The 15732-nt window shown below is 38.9% G+C and overlaps 1 pseudogene across 1 annotated transcript in view; it reads right to left on the bottom strand.

Moving 5' to 3' along the window:
- Nucleotides 1–15732, bottom strand: part of LOC309655367 (nuclear cap-binding protein subunit 2 pseudogene) — a 388523-nt pseudogene that overhangs the window by 274793 nt on the left and 97998 nt on the right. The gene's annotated exons all lie outside the window — the stretch shown is intronic.

The raw sequence follows: 15732 nt of genomic DNA, 5'->3' as shown, positions 1-15732 counted from the left end.
CTTGTGTTATGTTCCAGCAACTGCAAGAGGTGTTGATTCATTTCAGGCCTGGTTTGTCTACGATGAAGTTCAACCCACCACAGAGGGACTCAGGGGAGCTCCACTGTGGGCTCCAGGTCTGTGATTTATGTTTTGCCTGGGCTTTTCTCCGCACTGTTGATAGTGAGGTAGACATCAGACGTGTTTAGGTCAAAAGATAACGCACAGTACCTCACCACAGTGCGGAACAGAGGTGGGCAGGGAGATCTGGCAGGCACAAACCAACTGCTGCTGATGAAACAACCAGCAAAGTGAAACAACAACTACACGAGCAACAGCACTCCTCTGCTCTGGAATCAGATCCAGGAGGCAGACATTTGCGGTGATCTCCCCAAAGACCACACACCAGCATCTAACCCTGGTGCAGAAGAACGTGGGCTTCTTCCTACTCAGGTACACCAGCTGACTGTCGAATACTCAGCTTGGGGTGAGTACAGATGAGCAACCTCCCTGCCCTACCCATCAGAGCTCTTATGACTAGAAGAGGATTCATTTAATGCTTAATGATGATTTGGACATAAAATAATTACCAATTAGTCTTCTATAAACGCTTTCATTGTGGGTCTTCTTAGAGACAGTGCAGGGGTTGAAATGACCTCTTGTAATTCCGTCTTATCCTATGGTCTCATGATGATTTGTTGCAATGACGTCAAAGGGTGGAAACCATTTTCTCCTGACACTTTAGATATCAGCCATGGGAGGAGCTTTTTCTACTTCAGGGTTGTGGCTTTGCTCTGGGAGTTGACGGTTCTATTTTGAGAAATACTAAATTGTTATCTTTCATCCTGGTACCCATCAATGGCTTTGGCCCAGCAACCACTTACAAAAGTAATTGGGCTTGCAAAAGGTCCTTGGGGGAAAATGTCCTGGCTCATACTCTAATAGTCCAAGGAAACAAGAACAGCTTCCTAGCACCCCGACCTTGATGCCTGCCTTGCTGGGGTGAGCAGGAATGATGTTTGCACCGTCTTGTATCTCCGCCTTTACTCCTTTGTGTTTATTCCATTGCTGAAAGACTCAGAACATCACTTTTTCTAGCACATATTGTTTGTCTGAAAATACACCTGGAGAGCTGCCCAATTTGGAAATGACTTAAATTACAAAAAAAGCACAGCTGTCTTTAACAGCTCTAGGAGTTCATGCAATGAGCCTACAATTTATTGAGTAGGATTAGATGCTTATTGCCTATGACACTTTAAATACCATTACATTGAAGTTTATACAAGAAAGTCCAAGTTTAAAACTGGAATCTTAGCAATAACAGCTGGGCCATTTGTTTATGTGATAGGCAGGAAAGAATGACTTCTGTAATCTTCGTATTTGGCTTCAAGATTCTGCTTAGAAAAAAAAAAAGATGGGGGGGGTGAAGAAGCTAATTTCGGATTGTCAAGCTGAGCTGAACACTGCTGGCTAATTTGTCCCTCATGTTAAGACCTCTGCCAAGGTTCCTCTTGTCTCCTCTTGCTCTCTCACACCTGACAAACCAGCGCTTGAAATACTGTAGCCCACCTCTCTGACAGCAAGGGGTATGTCGCTAGCTAGCTTGCAGCTCTCTCCCCCAGGCGGCTCACATTCCGCATTTTGTTTCTAGCATGAAAGACTTTGTTTTAAATCATAATAGCAACCAGGCTGTAATCACATTAGAGCGCACATGGAGAACTTGCAAAAAGTCATGTGTTTTGGATTTGACATTCTGATTTATGGTTGTGTGCTCCAGTTACACAGCTGCAATCTCATTTTCCGACAAAGATGTTTTCTATTTTTCTATTACTTTGCTTCACCCTGTCTTTATGTTGGGGAAAATGAAAGCCACCAGGTGAAGTCATAACATAAGTACAAATGTTTTCGTGTTTGGGTTGGAGAGCGTAATAAATGGCGTATACCGGCATTTCAAACACAGCTTGTTATTTTTGAATAAAAGTGTAAAGGGAGTTGCTTACTTGAGGTAATCGCAAATTAAAGAGGTACGTGGAAATTTGTTTGTAAAACCCAGAATTATCCTACAAACTTTCTATCTCCATCATCTGATATCAATTTCCTAGGAGGGAAGGGATGGCAATGTTCCATTTTAGATATTTAGGTAAATGAAGCCCCCTACTTAGTATGCTCACGTCACAAAATTCTAGTAGGTTCAGGCTTAGGCACTCATAAAGATAACCTCTGCCAAACTGGACATTGCGCAAATAAGGAAAGTGACTCGCCCAAGGTCACACAGCTATTTAGGGACAAAGATAAGACTACAACTTAAATTTCTTTCACCTCAGTCCAATCCATTTCCCACCACTCTGTTTAAAAGCAAGTTAAACCGTACTTTTTATGGTAAACTGACCACCATCACAAATAATATTCCAAACAAATCTTCTGTTAACATATGAAAAAGAGGGATGGGATAGGGAGAGTGGGAGGGAGGCTCGAGAGGGAGGGGATATGGGGATGTATGTATACATAGAGCTGATTCACTTTGTTATAAAGCAGAAACTAACACACCATTGTAAAGCAATTATACTCCAATAAAGATGTAAAAAAAAGATTACCTACCACAAAAAAAAATAAAGGTTATACTCCATTTATATACAAAATATATATATATATGAAAGAGAAAATTCCTCTTACTCTTTTGGTTTTTGCTTCAAGTCTAAACATGTTCTTGTTGTTGTTGAGTGTGGTGAAAATTCAGACCTATACCTGGTTCATCAATACACATGGCACAGTGTTCTGTCTTGCTCTCATATTTGGAGTACATTATTGTCAGCAAGTGTAGCAATCTTGAACTCAAATATGTGAAGATTTAACACATTTCAGTTCTGCATATTTGAACAATTTCAAATATAGTTATGCTTTTAGCAATTCAACAAAGTCTTGATCAAAGGATAAAAATTATTTGTATAAGAAAAATTTAAAAATACATAGTATGAAGGTACGCATGGGTACAAATGGTCTGATTGACATGGAAATCTCTAAAAAGAGTGGAAAGAACATTAGAACTCTATTGTTTGGATCATCATTTTTGTGCCCATTTTCCTCTCACATAGATTTGGTCTTTGCTTTTTTGGAGGATTTTGGATTCTGGTCATTAGGTCACCATAGCTTTTCTATAGAGAAGAAACTCCATATACATAGTGACTAAATATAATCTTTATTAGTAGGATTTTCTATTGTAGATAAGGATTCAATTTTTTTCCTTTTATTCAGGGAGTGGAGAGAGAATGAGGGACAAACAATTTTACTTACTATTTTTAGCTGAATGCACATGAGCAGATTGCTATATCAAAGCTTTAGATTCTCTTAGCTGTATGAGAATAATACTTAGCAGGTGTAGTAGACATATTTTTGGTGCTGATACCCCTCTCCCCCCAACCTCTATTCTTCCCTTTTCCTGCCAATAGCACCAAGATTTCCTTTTGGTGAAGTTCCTCCTACCTCAGTCTCATCCATGAGACAAACATCACCTTACGTGGAGCTCAAAGGGTGAGCTGATCCCTTAGGCCAGTCACCTTGTCTCACCTGCTCCTCTGTGACAGTGATGGCATATGGGTTGACACGTGACAAGGTGGGCCAAGAAGACAGAATCTAAGGGCTTCTGAGGACCTTGCCATTCACTGTGCTGTGGTGAGAATGTGAGGCCTGGAACTTAGCAGCTATTTTTTTTTTCTTCATACATTTATTTATTTATTTATTGGCTGCGTTGGGTCTTCGTTGCTGCGCGTGGGCTTTCTCTAGTTGCAGCGAGCAGGGGCTACTCTTGGTTGTGGTGCACAGGCTTCTCATTGTGGTGGTTCTCTTGTTGTGGAGCACGGGCTCCAGGCGTGTGGGCTTCAGTAGTTGTGGCACACGGACTCAGTAGTTGTGGCTCGCTGGCTCTAGAGCACAGGCTCAGTAGTTGGGGTGCAGGGGTTTAGTTGCTCCACGGCATATGGGATCTTCCCGGACCAGGGCTCAAACCCGAGTCCCCTGCATTGGCAGGCAGATTCTTAATCACTGCACCATCGGGGAAGTCCCAGCAGCTATTTTTTTTTTAATCTCAAGGGGAGAACCTGGACCTCCTGAGCAGCTAACATTGAGGAAGGCAGAATGGAGGGACAGAGAAGAACAAATTTCATGTTATGTGGATTGAGTTGCTGGATCAAGTTTCTGCTGAAGGTGACCCTACCTGGATTTCTAGTCACATGAGATTTAAAAAAAATATCCTGTTTTAAGGTTTTCTGGCATTGTAACTGGAAGGCTCCCAAACTCCTAACTGATATACCAGGGAAGTAGAAAGAGTGAAGTTTCAATCTGAACCTAGATATCAAGATGGTCTTTTAGGAAGAAGAGCCTTTGTGGAATCTCATCTATGTCATGGCGAGGATTGCGCTTACGTACGTCATCAGCACAGTGACTGACCAGAGTGGGTGCACCTATGAATTGTAGCTATTGTTATGATGATGATGATGGTGATTATGATTGCTAGAGTATCGGTTAGAGAAATTATTTGGCAAATACGGAGAGAAGACGCTGGGAAGTGTATCTTTGGCTGACATGATAAAAAAAAAGCAAGATTACTGTTAATTAAAACAATTTTACCTTACCACAATGTTTATGTAAAGACAGACTTTAAAATTTGCCTAAATTTCCCCATTCAATATTAAAAAGAAGGTCTGCTATTAAGTTATTCTCGACCGCTCATTGTTTCTTTCATGGGTCTTTAGTGAATGGTGAGTTCCCCTTCACCCCACCCGCCATTATATTACGATAAACTTAAGGTTGGCTCAAGATCCGCATTGTTCCAAGACGACGATACCCTCAAATATAAGCAGCTTTTCTTAAACCAAATCCAAAGTACTATTTCGATTGTCCTTGCATTTTTCAGGGAACGTCAGTGTGTGGTTTCTGAAGGTAGGGACACAGCTGGGAAACGCTGCAAACGCCATTAACCCCCCTACTAGTGCATGAGAAACGATTTCCATTTCCTACAGGTAATCTGCCGATTATAAAATTTGTCAACCAAATCATGTATAAAATTTGTATTGACGAACTCTTACAAATAATATAACTCTTGTTTGAAACAGTTTTGGCAGAAAATTGGAACTACCTGTATACACAAAATCTGTGGGTCCTCCAAAGTCACTGAGTTTTTTACTTGTTTTTCTTTTAGTGTGTATTACCATGACCTACAGGATAGATAAAGCAGGATGTATGCTGTGTTGTTTTTTTTTTAACATCTTTATTGGAGTATAATTGTTTTACAATGGTGTGTTAGTTTCTGTTTTATAACAGTGAATTAGCTATACATATACATATATCCCCACATCTCCTCCCTCTTGCGTCTCCCTCCCACCCTCCCTATCCCATCCCTCTAGGTGGTCACAAAGCACCGAGCTGATCTCCCTGTGCTATGCAGCTCCTTCCCACTAGCTATCTATGTTTTTATCTTAGAATAATTTAGGGCAGAATCTGTATTCATATACCCTTATTTATCACCAATCTTATCACCATCATCATAGGTCGGTAATGTTTACTAAATTACCCAGAGTGTTATGTGACTTAGCTAACAGTGGCTATGAGATGATTAAACCACCTCAGGTGCAAATTTACTGATATGACACACTGCACAGAGGGACTTACCAAGAAGATAATGAAACTTAAGATTTAGGACCTTATACTTGCATGTCTTTTCTAAGGACCTGAGATAGACCCTAGCAATTTTTACTTGTAATTTTCTATTTGCTTTCCTAAAGAGGGTTTCCCCAAACTGTGTAAGCCTCAGGTGCCACAGAAATAGGGAATATCTAAACTCCGTGTCTCTCTCCAGAGGTAGGAGGAAAGGGGGAGCAAAATCCATTTTAGCCGGAACCCCCAATCACGGTGACTCTTCTACGAACAGAGTGTTTACAATACTCCCCTTTTCTGGGGCTGCAGAGAACACAGCTTCAGAAGCAGCACCTTAGCAAGCAGCTCGTGTTAGCGAGAGCCAGTTGCAGGGCTGTGCAGCCATTCCTGGCAAATAGGCAAAGCTGTGGGCTCTGCTGGGTTGTGATGGTGCATTTTATGCATCAGCTTGACTGGGGTAAGGGGTAAGCACATAGCTGGGAAAGCATCTCTCCGTGTGCCTGTGAGGGGGTTCCTGGATGAGGTTCGCATTTGAATCTGCAGACCGGGTAAAGGAGATCACCTCACCAGTGCCGGTGGGCGTCACCCAATCCACTGAGGGTCTGAAAGGAACTACGAGGTGGAGGACAGGACAATTTGCTCTCTGCTTGAGCTGAGACATCCGTCCTCTTCTGCCCACAGACATTGGTGCTCCTAGTTCCCGGGCCTTCAGACTCAGACTGGGACTTACACCATTGGCTCCTCTGGTTCCCAGGCCTTTGGGTTTGGACTGAAACTACACCACCAGCCTTCCTGGGCCTCCAGCTTGCAGATGGCAAGTCACGAGGCTTCTCAGCTTTCATAACAATGTGAGCCAGTTCCTCATAATAAATCTCTTTCCATATATCTATATCTAGGCTCTTAGTTTTGTTTCTCTGGAGCACTCTGACTAATACATACAGAGCTGTAGAGAGTAAGGACTTCTGTGATTTGTCATCAGTCCTGGGATAGGAAAATGATAACACAGGGCGAGTGTAGCATGCAGGCGTGAGGACATTGAGAAAAGGACCCATGGAAACAGGAAGAAAGTGAGTGTAACCAGACCAAACAGAGATCTCTGTTTTCAACAGGCTTCTTAAGTGTCTGTGTCAGCCTTTTGTGAAAGGAAATTGGCAATTAGCATCAGAACCTCTGCACATCCTTTGGAAACTGCAGCTTTAAGCTAATTATATAGTGTCTGGATAGTAGGGTAACCATATAATATAGTACTCTACTATACCATATATGTAGTAGAATGTATTTATCATTTTACAGCACAAGTCATTTATGTAAAACATTTCCATAATGGTATTCACATATGAATACGAGCTCACTTAACATACACTCAGACAACACAAATAAAGGAAAAGTCCACTCTGGGCTGTCCCCCTTCTTCCTACATCCCCTGTGTTAATTTCACTCATCTCCTTAAGAGGGGTAACGCATGTCCTCAGTTTGTGTTATGTTCTTCCACACCTTTTAATACATAGGTTTACATTTGAACTGCAGTTCAATGTAGACATTATTTTGTTGAACTTGTAGTATCAACTTAAAAGAAATAAGTATAGAGTATACTTCAATACAGGCGCTACAACTTTCATTTTAAATTCAACAATATGTATTAAAGATCTTTCCATATCAGTACATGTACATATCTCTTATAATTAACTGCTGCAAAATATCCTATAGTGTGACCATACCAATACTTATTTACATATCCCCTAATAGATCTTTTGCTCTTACAGTTCATGCTGCAATGACTATTTGTGTGTATTTTTCTGTGTATTCATGTGTGAATTTCTATAGGGAAGATTACAAAACAGTAGAATTACTGGGTCAGTGAGTCCTTATATCTTGCTAGAAGCTATCAGATTGTTCTCCAAAACTGTTGTTCTAGTTTACACACCCACCACATATGACGGTGCTCTGTTCCCCCATCTCCTTAATAATACATGGTGTTATCAATCCTGTTAATATTTTGCTAATTTGATGAGTATAAAGGGTTTTCTTAATATTGGATTATTTAATTTCCAAGTTAATATTTTGGAATCTTTTTAAGTTCTTCATTAAAGAACTATCCTAAGTATTTTTTTTATATTTAGATACTTGTAGTTACAGCCTATCTATTATGGATGAGATTCTGGAGCCCAAAATTGCCAAAACAAGGTAAGCAGCCCTTTCAAAGCAGAGACATAGCAATGTATATTTTTGGTTAGCTGGGCTGTGTATTATTACACGTTCATCAGAGATGGTCTCTACCTCAATATTCCAAGGGAAGACGGGAGAGATGCTTAAGTAACTAACTTTAAATACATCTAATAGACGTAATTAAAGTAGGTTTAATTTTACAAACATTTATTCAGCAATTATTATGTTCACAGCCCTCTGCTAGGACTAAAAAGATAAAGAGGTATGATACTTAACTCCAAGTATTTCACAGTTTACTAATGAACACTGATAGACTGAAAAATCAGTGTAATGCTAGGAATATTTCAGTAAGGATCAAATGACATATAAACTGGTTCTCCAGAAACTTCAAGGAAAGAATTGGGATATCTTTTCTTGAAGTGGGATATCAGGGCAGGCTTTAGAACTGGTGTCTGGGCAAGACCTTGAAAACATACAGATTTCATGTGGCAGGGGGAACACAGAAGGACATTCAAGGACAGTCAAGGCTGAGAGAACAGGGGAAGAGAATACACGTTGGACTCTCCATCATCCTCTGTGGCCCAATGTGTGAGCGTGTGCGTGTGTGTTTGAGTGTGTGTGTGTGTGTGTGCATGCGTGCGTGGTGTACACAGTAAGAATGGGAGTTGAGAGTTAATGTAGGAGCTAAGCCTGGAAGGTGAGTTGGGCCTGGGATAGACATTATTATGCAGTACAGTGTTTCTCAAAAGGCAGATTACCAACATCTGTGAACAGGTTAATCTGCTTATATAAGTTGCACATACCTAGCCTCACCCAACCAGATTAAAATATCTGGGATATGGGGCTAGGGATCTTCATTTTGAACAATATCCCCCAAAGATTTGGGATTTTGGTTTTTGTTTTAATGTGCACTAAATTTGAAAATCAATCTTTCAGACAAGGATGATCCTTTGAAAATTTTGATCTTCTTTTGGGAGGGGTCTAAGGACATCATCAGTTAGGGAACATCCCACAGTTAGTTGAGGGAAAAGAAAGGGAAGTGACCCTGAAAAAAACCCTACTGTCTAGGTGCCCTTGGGACATACTGCCCTTAGGATTGCTCTAATATCAGGATGCATGATGGCCAGAGCAGCCCAGGTCAAAAGCAGAGATGCATTTAGGACCATTTAAAACCAATCTTAGCCTTAATGCTCTTTGCAAAAGGCATAATTAGGAACGTACAAGTCAGATTACCTCTGATTAGTGGGGAACAGAGTGAAGGGTGAATCCATTAGAAGCTACTTGTAAGACATTCACACTTTAAGAACATTGCTTTGATGACTTTGAAGGGGTTGGAATGAGGGGGAAAGGCAGCAGAACCAGTTCCTACTTCAAAGACCTGTTATAGTGTTTACCTTTTTAGCGCAATACTCTTAAATGTTTTGAAGAGTAAAAGGGTAAAAGGCTCTTTTAATCTGAATATGATTGATTTGGCCATTTACAGGTAAATTTTGGTTGACCATAAGAGTGACTCCATACTTTGAATCAACTAACATTTTTGAAATTGTTTGAATTTGCCTGTATGCATTTATATTTTATTTGCATAATTCCATAGGCTTTATGCATTTTCAAATATATTAAAGATTCTAATCCTTGCTACCAAGAGATATTTGGGATAGGGATCTTCATTTCCCATTTGCGAATGAGACAAAAGTTAAGTGGTTTCCATCATTCAATACTAGAAATCAGGTCCTCCAATTCCAAGTTCAGGATTCTTCTCTCTAAACTCCTTGAAGACAATTAAAATATGACAGGGATGCACTGTAGCACCTGAGGAAATTGGTCTCTGTCCCCTGCAGATACAAGCACTTGGAGAAATACTGCAATCTGAGAAATGGAGGAGAATCACGTACAGAGGATTTTGAGAGATGTGGCTGTGAGGACGTGGATGTGGTGAAACAGGAAGAGGCAAACTGCTGGACAACCTTAACATTCTCCTTGCAGAGAGATGTTTGAGTGGGATTTTTGGTTGCTGTAGCTGAAGCAGAAGATGCTTCACCAAAATATCCTTCAACAGGGGAATCATCTTGTGTAGAAGATACTAGATTAATGATAGGAAGGAAGGACTGAATGAGAGTGGGGAATGAGCTTAGGGAGGTTTTAGGGGGAGAGGAGATTCTTAGACTGGGCCACGGTGCAATAAAAAGAACCAAGAGTTTAACAACATACATGGTGTACCTACCAAGTACTGAGCACTGTGTTATTAACATACTTGGGAACAGGAAGAACAGATAGGGTCCAGTCAATGTAAACTTACAAAAGTTGTCTCACTGAAGGTGCTGCCAGAGTTTCCATTAGCAAATAGCTTTAAACAGCTTTCTAAAATAAGAAAGGGATCCCTTTTCTCCACACCCTCTCCAGCATTTATTGTTTGTAGATTTTTTTATGATGGCCACTCTGATAGTAGCACAGGGAGGTCAGCTCGGTGCTTTGCGACCACCTGGAGGGGTGGAATAGGGAGGGTGGGAGAGAGACGTAAGACGGAGGGGATATGGGGATATATGTATGCATATAGCTGATTCACTTTGTTATACAGCAGAAACTAACACAGCATTGTAAAGCAATTATACTCCAGTAAAGATGTTAAAAAATATAAAAATTAAAAAATACAATAAAATAAGAAAGGGATATGGGATGTAAGAAGCATGGCAACAGTCACTAGAAATGGCAAACATGGCTAGAGTTCATGCTGGTGTTGATTTCAGCGCATGGTCCTAGAAGCCTAGTATTTTTTAAATTGCCTTCAGCACCTTGATATTTTAAAAATATTCTTGACACTTCCTTTAATCTCTTCTCTGAATATTCATAGAGACATCGCTTAGGGCTATGAGCTCATAAATGAAATAGGATCCGTTCCTTGATGCAACTGCATGGGAGGCATCCAAGAAAAATCTGCTCCAGAAAATGATTTGGTGACTCAACATGCTGGCACTCTTTCTTCTGAACCAGGCCTGTGCCAGCTTTGGTGTCAGGGGCCACTGCTGGAAGGACTGGCTTTAAACTGAGTTACAACATGGAGTCTTTTTTTTTTTTTCATGGTTACAAATTTTTACTTGTGATGAGAACTTTTAAGATCTACTCTCTTAGCAGCTTTCAAATATACAACAGTATTATTAACTATAGTCACCGTGCTGTACATCACATCCCATGACTTATAACTGGACATTTGTACCTTTTGACCCCCTTGACCCATTTTGCTCACCTTCAACCCCCCACCGCCCCACCGCCACCTCTACTCTGGCAACCACCAATCTGACCCCTATAACTGCAAGTTTGGTTTCTGGTGGTTGTTGTTACAACATGGAGTCTTAGTCTTCCCTGGTCAGTAAGGGTCCAGCAGTGTTTTCTACCCATTAGGAGACCTTCACTTCAATCATTTGGCCAAAATATAATTTGGGTAATCTACCAACCCAGAATTCTCCAGTAATTTCACTTGGATAACACGTTGCGTTTTTTTATTCTCTTGGCCACCTCCCCCGCCAAACTTGCATCACGTTACATACTATTAAACATGTTTCACCACCAAGCTGGCTGAGGCAGCAGGTAGCACAATAATTGTGCTTTGCACTTACCACCTCCTTTCAGAAGCCAAGTTTATAAACCACTTGCCTATCTGGCAAGAATGCAAAAGGAGGATCTTTCATTCTATCCTTCTTTATTTCTCACCTTTGAATTGCATTTGTCCTAAAGAATTCCACAGATAATGAATGGGTTTATATGAAAGGCCATTCATAACATATTGATTTTTTCAGTGAAAATTTTTTTTAAAAAATTTGTCTTTTTGTTGCTGAATCAGGGAAGTTAAGGCTGGAGCATATTTAGACCAGCTATTGTTTGCTTTTTAGAGATATCTGTCTAGGAAACAAGTCTTGAAAACCGGTAATAATAATTTCTAAAGTATTCTTCTTGGAGTAAACACATTCGACTTGGCTTTTTGATACAATTAAATCCATATTTATGATCAGCATCCTTAGTCCCTAACAACATTCTGGGCTTTATTGAGGACAAGATGAAGAAGTCCAAGGTCCTATGCTTGCCCCTAAAGGATCTACACTCTCACTGGGGAGCCTAAACACACATGAAATGGTGACCCAGCAGACAGAACATACGAAAATGCTGTAGAGAGACGTGGTGTAGACGTCACACTGACTGGATTTCAATCCTCATTCTATCACTTATTAGTTGTGTGATCCTGGGCAAGTCACTTAACTGCTCTATGCCTCATTTTCCCATCTTTATAATGGGAATAATGATGGTTAATTAACACATCTAATGTTCTTAGAATAGTAGATCAATGATAGCTCTCAAATAAAAAGATGTATGTAAACAAAGTGTGAATTTTTGAAGGGGAGATTTCTTTGAGTTAGAATACTTAGGGATATTTCCATGGACGCTTGGATGAGGTTGATTTTGAGCTTTGAAGTTCAAAACAAGTAGAAATATTATTGTTTTTGCACTCACTGACTCCCTTCTGAAGCCAAGTTGATATCCCACTGACCTATCTGACAAGAATTTATCAGTAGCAGGTCTTTTATTCCATAATCCGAACTTTTAAAAATTATAAAATAATGTTTACTATAAAACATTTAGAAAATATACAAGTACAAGGAAGAAAATATAGTTTCCTTTATCCCCTATTGACATATTCTTGTATTTCCTTCTTGTCTTTTCTTTCCTATGCATGTATTTTAACCAAAATATGGTGATGGTGAATATATAGTTTTGTGTTCTACTTTTTCACTTGATTCCTGGGATGGCATTTTTGCATTGCTATCAATTATTCTTTAAAAACATTGCTTTTCATGTTGACATCATATTCTATCACATTAAATCCCTTGGTCATTTATTGTTATAACTTAGATTATTTATAATTTTCCTCTATTATATAAAAATGACGATGAGTATTTTTCCCCATGGGTCTTTGTGAGATTCTTTAATTATTTTCTTAGGATAATGAACCTTAGAAATGAATGTATTGGGTTAAAGATTAAGTGTGTTTTTAAAACTTTGAATGTTTATCGTTAAAATGGTTTCAGAAAAGTTAAAATAAGTTATATTCTTGCCAGCAATGTTTAAGAGTTTTATACATCTCACTTTATATTCATTAAAATTAGTATTATTTTAAAATCTTTGTCAGTTTAACAGATGAAGCATAGCATTTTCCTTTAATTTGTAACTATTTGCTTACTAGTGAGGTTGAGCTTTTTTCATATGTTTCTTTGCTTTGGATTTCTCCATTTGTGATAGTCTGTACCCCTTGTTCATTTTTTTTGGGGGGGTGTTTTTGTCGTTTCTATCTACTCAAATGAGCTCTTTACATAGCAGTGATAGTAACTCTTGGTCACATTTTTGCCAAATTATTCCTGTTTGGTTTTGATGCCCATGAATTTTCCATTCTTATAAAGTCGGTCTAAAATTTTTTTCCGCTTGTAATTTCTTTCATTGTTTTTCAATCTAAAGTCTGAAGTTTTGTTTATCTTAAAAATCTGTACAAGAAACTAAATTTTTTACCAACGAGAGGTAGAAGAGATGCTTCTTCATCATTATGCTCTCTTTTCTCCTGTTCTTTCTCCTCCTACTTCAAATGAACCTATGTTAATCAAAGGCAATTCAAGACCAATGTCTGGAAAATATGTTTTTGTCAATTCCAAAGTTTCTACTCTTGGTTCACACCAGTTTCTTGTTGAGTCTGTGGTATATCCAGTAGCCAGGTTAAGTAGAGAATATTTTCCCATAAGCTGGTAAAAAATCATGGGATATTGCTTGACAAAGATTCAGACTTTGGAAAAGCAGTTAAAAAATTATATTTTGCTCTTGACTCAGTTTGCCTGTGACTCGACAGAATCCAATCCTCTGTTGGATTTGCTGTTTTTGCTGTTGATTAAACCCGGCTCTGTGGAGAAATCTAAAATGAACATTGTCTCATCATTCACTTTCCTGGGAAGACTGATTCCTACCCTGTACATTGCTTCTCCGCAGGTCTGCCATAAGTGGGGGAGAACTGGGGAGAGCCTACACAGTCGTATCTCACAGGAGGTTTGATGTAAAAAGATTAAATCTTAACATTGTTTCCCAAATTATTTTGAGTGTCAGCTTAAAAGGCTTTTAAGGTTTTTTTTTAAAAAAATTTTGAACGGAAGTATTAACTGGAACCACCAGGGGTGGTTAGTTTGAGAAAAGCAATACTGTGCATCTTAAATTGGGTAGAAATTTTTATGACTCAAATTCTTCCTTTATTATACCCAGATGGTGAGAGCAGGCTGCTGTCTCTGATGCCCTGGTGGAAATAAACCATCAAGGAATCCTTTTCTAAGATGGAAGCCTCACTGAGAAGTTTAAACATGGTGCCAGCATTGCCTTTTATTTAGCAACTTGCCTGGTGCTTTATAACAGAGCATCTTTAACTTAAATAAAATTTATTGAATTCCCTGAGGTTTAAAGTTCTTCCTGAAAATTGCAGTTGCCTATATATGCATTGGGTAAGAAATTAACTAAAGGTGTTGCTTTATCAAATAACTACCCACCTGAAAAGATGAAGTAATCATTTGTTCATTCAACAAATTATATGTTCATTAATAATTAAGTACAAGGTATCCTAATGGAGTTAGGAAAAGAAGTTGCTGTATAAAAAAGTTAAGTATGGACTCTGGAGAAAATGTTTAAAAGTACAATTTATGTCATATCTTAATGGAAAATTCATTTTGAGAAAACCTTTATTTAAAAATATAGGTTAAATATACTTGTTTAACATAGCATCAATATTAGCTTCACATGTGTAGTCCTTAATAATTATAAAGATGTTTACATAGGATTTCTCTTAATTTATACAACTCTTTCGGGGACAGGTAGGAAAGGCATTAACCATCGTCATTTTACATGTTGATGAGTTGATAGCTAAAGTTACAAGGCTAGAAAGAGATGGAGCCAAGAATCAAAAGTAGGTCTTTTGAGTCTTAGGCTGACCTCATTCCTTCTCTACTATAGTGCTGAAAGAGAGGAAAATAATAAATAGTTACATTTGCATGTGTGACACTTTAAAGGTTAGGGCAGCATTTTAGTGGTAATTGCTGTCATAATTTTTCTTTTTAAAAATTAATGTAAATTAGGGTTTTGCTAAGCTTTCATCTCCTAGTAAAAATGAAAGAGTAGCTATGGTTTAAATATAGTAAGACTGTAGAGAAATTTCATAATATAATATTTCAAGTTTAAACATGGAACACATATTATTAAAAAAAATTTTTTTAGGAGGGAGATGCCCCAGATTGTCTTATCCGAGAAGTGCCTCAGGATTTCCTTTGTTTTTGGTTTTTTCTATTACATTTGATAATAAAGTTTATCAAGGGATGCAAAGCGGGACTGGCAAATAATTGTAGTCACAATCACCTTAATTGTGCTCTTCCTCAAGAGAGAGGGTTTCCTCTCTGAGGGTAGTGTGGGTAGACAATGACAGGCTGGGTTGTATGCTGCTGAAACCACTGTTCTGTGCTGGAAAAATGAGCAACAGATCCAAAATGTTTGTTGTTTGACTGAGTATGGATTTTGACTAAACCCAAAGCTTGAGAAAAATTTTAGTCATGGTCCCGTTGTTCAGTAGAAAACAGATGGGAAGAAGACTGTCACCATTTATACTTGGGATACAGTGCAGCATGGATGCAGACCTGGAGAACAATTGTTCAAAGGTCATAAAACCAAGGAACTAGAACATAATCAATTCAATTCAACCAGTGTTTATCAGGTGCCTCCACTGGGTCAGGCACAGGGCTGGGACCTAGGACAGTAGCAGAAACTAAGTGAAATATAGCCTCTGCAGCCATGGAACTATGGGACAGGAGAATTACTGATATTAGACATGTGATTGATTATAAGAATGATAAATGTCATAAATAAGAAAGGACAGGG

Source organism: Balaenoptera physalus, assembly GCF_965194825.1.
Source record: "Balaenoptera physalus genome assembly, chromosome: 2".
Taxonomy (NCBI): Eukaryota; Metazoa; Chordata; class Mammalia; order Artiodactyla; family Balaenopteridae; genus Balaenoptera; species Balaenoptera physalus.
This window is presented reverse-complemented; position numbering and strand designations above follow the sequence as displayed.